Genomic DNA, 3,810 nt, shown 5'->3' with positions numbered 1-3,810 from the left:
GATTTGGAGAAAAAGTATTTTTCTTTAAACGCAAAGGCTATGAATGCCTTATTTTGCGCTTTGGACAAAAATGAGTTCAATCGGGTTTCTTTGTGCGAAACGGCTTTCGATATTTGGCGCACTCTTGAAATCACGCACGAGGGAACTAGTAGAGTCAAAGACTCGAAAGTTAATATTTTACTGCATGATTTCGAGCTTTTTCATATGAAACCAAGCGAAACCGTTGTTGACATGTACACCCGTTTTACGGATGCCGTCAATGGTTTAAAATCACTTGGTAAAAGCTTTTCGGATTTTGAACTCGTTAACAAAGTTTTGCGCTCACTTTCTAAAACTTGGGATTCAAAAGTAACTGCTATTCAAGAATCAAAAAACCTAAACAACTTACCACTTGAAGAACTAATTGGTTCATTGATGACATATGAAATGGTGCACAATGCACATGATGAACATATTGAACTCAATGACCTTCCAAAGAACAGGAAGGATTTGGAACTCTGGACAAATGAATGCCACTTGAGCGATGACTCAAGTGATGAGGACAATGATGAACAAACCAACCTTCCAAAGAACAGGAAGGATTTGGGACATAGAACATTTGAAGACCACTCGAGCATAAGCTCAAGTGATGGTGAACTTAAACTACAAATGAAACGAAAATTAAAAAGCAAAAAGAATGGAACTACTTGCTTTAAACGCAAGAAGAAGAACAAAAATTGGGATGAATCGAGCTCATCTGAAGACGAGAAAGTCAACAAAAGCGAGGCGGCAAACTACGCCTTACCAGCCTACGACATTGAGGTAATTAAAATGCCTTTGGTTTATTTTAAAATTACTTGATGCTTTCATGATATATTTTCTTTTTTAGTTTAGAATTAATTTTTTTGAAAATTACATGTTTAAAAATAAAAATACAAAAATTATGATCATGCTGATAATTTCGAAAATGATAATATTGCATGATAAACAAACAAAATGATTTTGATCATGGTTAAGAAGTAATAATGTGTATCACGTTTGATCAACATTGTTGAATGAAATCACGTCTGATTTAAAGTAATGCATAAAGATGTAATATTAAATGGTTATTAACAATTTTATGCATGAGATTTTAAGTTATCCATGATCATGAGCTTGTTTGATCTTCTTGATTTAATTTCAAGATCTATAGCAAAAATCATGTCTGAATATATGAAAGTGTTAATTTCATTTTTGGATTCACTTAACAATTTGTATCCTAACAATCAGATTTTCTCATACACTTATGAAAACTATTTTTCTAAAATGGATTTGATGAAATGATTCCTGCTTATAAATTCCATCTTGAAATATGAATGATAGTGTTTTTGCTTGCAAAGATTTGTTTCACATTCATATCTCCTATGATTCATGTGCAGAAAAAGAATTTATAAATCATAATACAATGAGATTTCTTATGCAAAAATAAAGTGCTTTTGTGATTCTTTGCTAAAGAGAATAATTATTAAAATCATAATCTTGGTAATTATAACATGAAGCTCTTTATAAATCAAGATCGTTCATTATGCTCCCTACATTTATCAAAAAGGAGTTCTTCAAATGAAATGTAATTCAATGAAGTGTCATATTGATATCTTGAAACTTGAAATATTTTAAAATGTGATCTTGATAAGAATGTTTCAAGTTGCTCTTTGTACTATATCTTTTCGAATGAATCATGAGCCTTGATATCATATATTTCATAATACAAGATTTATTTGCCTTATGTCTTGAACTTTCATGCTTATCTTAATTTGGCATATAAAGACTAAGGCATGCTTAGATGAAAAAGAATCTCTTAAAAAAATGCTTTTCCCATCTGATCGAGATTAATGATTTCATGATATTTTGTGAATCTCGAAATTAATTTTAATGACTTGATTATGAATTTCAAGTTAATGATTTGATTTGAATAAGTTTTATCTAAATCATAATCTTGATCTTGCAAAATTGAAGTCACAAATAATATCTTGTGGTATTCATGGATTGAAACATTGTATGCTTAAATTAATCATTCTCCTATGTTTCAAAAAATTCCTTAAAAGCCTTATGTGATGATTGAAAACTAACTTGCTTTATGATGAATCACAAATCATGACTTGATCTATGATGTAAATGCCTTTAAATGATTGATATATTTAACACTTTTATGCTCTTCCCCCTACTTTCTTCTTGTTTTCAATGATAAAATGGGGAGAAGTTTTGATCATGCATGGTAGGATATAATTTGACAAAATTGATACCATCATGATATGAAACATTTATGATGTGCAATTATGCATGCAATACTTGTGATTTCTAATTATGATGTGATGTATTGCATATGATGTAAATCATGATTTAAAATGCTATGAGTGCCAAGTTACACATTTTGAGAAGAAATTGTTATATTGAAATATTAATGTAATTATGAATGGTGATATGATATCATGCATGTAATACTTCAATTTATGATAATGATGCATGCAATGATAAAATATTCATGATGAAAAATTATCTTGACATTCATAACTTGATTATTCATCATTTGTCATGATTTTGAAATCGTTGTAAAAGGAAAAGAGAACTACAAAACTGTATTCTCTCTTTCTTTTTTACAATGACAAAGGGGGAGATAGCTAGCTTGTACAAGTCAAGAAGATGCAAAAACTTGATTGCTAGCTTGCCTATTTTAAGTAGCAAAGATTGCTAACTTGCTTATTTCAAGAAGAAAAATTGTCTTCTTGAACATCACTATCTTGAATATCTCAAAAGAAGCAAATGTGCTATCTTGCCTATCTCAAGAGGCAAAAATGCTAACTTGCGCATCTAGCAAAGTGAGCAAAATTTTCAAGAAGCAAGAGTTGCCTTCTTGAACATCTCTAATTTGCTAGCTTGTATGATGTAGAACTTGCTATCTTGAACATTACCAAAAGTGCTATCTTATATGCTATAAAACTTGCATATCTAAAACTTGATAGCATGAATGTTCTAAGCATGATGTAACACTTGCTAAATCTTCTAGCTACAAGATTGCATGATGATAAAACTTGATATTATGATTTTCATGCAATGAGTTGAACCAATATCACACACAAACGATTAATTGTGATACTTCTCCTTTTTGTTGATGACAAAGGGGGAGAAGTATGTTGATGACATGACATGTGATGCATAAGTTTATGCATATGTTCATGTTGACGCGTTGCAAGTATTCATGATGAATATTGCAATGACTTGAATTCAGTTTGAATTCAAGGTTCTATCAATATAGCATATTGATAGGGGGAGTTTGTTTAAACTCCGGGAGTTAAGTTTAACTCCGTCATCAAGTGGTTGTCATCATCAAAAAGGGGGAGATTGTTGAATCTCGTATTTTGATGATGAAACTACTTGATATATGTTTATGATTTAATCTACGTTTTGAATGACGCAGGATGCTTCGATCAGGATGAGACAATTAAAGCAGGAAAATCATGTTGTGCCGAAGGAACATGTCAGAAGATTGGACGTCGGGCCGGTGGATCGGTCGACGTATCGACAGAAGGCTTCGGGCCGTGGACTCGGGCATCGGGCCAAGAAGAGCGGGTATTGTGCCAAGGATATCGGAGTTGCGGAGTCAACTGGCCGATTGGGCAATAGGCTGCAGAAGAGGACGATGCGCCGAAGAATCGGACGAAGCGTCGAGGGACCAATGACATGTCGGACAACTTGGTTAATTGCTTAGGATTAATTGTCTCGATCGAAGTTTTGATTTGTTGTGCAGGATTAACTATGATAACAATGAAGACATAAAGCGAAACAAAGTGTCGG

The sequence above is a fragment of the Musa acuminata genome, chromosome BXJ2-8 (assembly GCF_036884655.1).
Source record: "Musa acuminata AAA Group cultivar baxijiao chromosome BXJ2-8, Cavendish_Baxijiao_AAA, whole genome shotgun sequence".
NCBI lineage: Eukaryota > Viridiplantae > Streptophyta > Magnoliopsida > Zingiberales > Musaceae > Musa > Musa acuminata.
Note: the sequence above shows the minus strand (reverse complement) of the source record.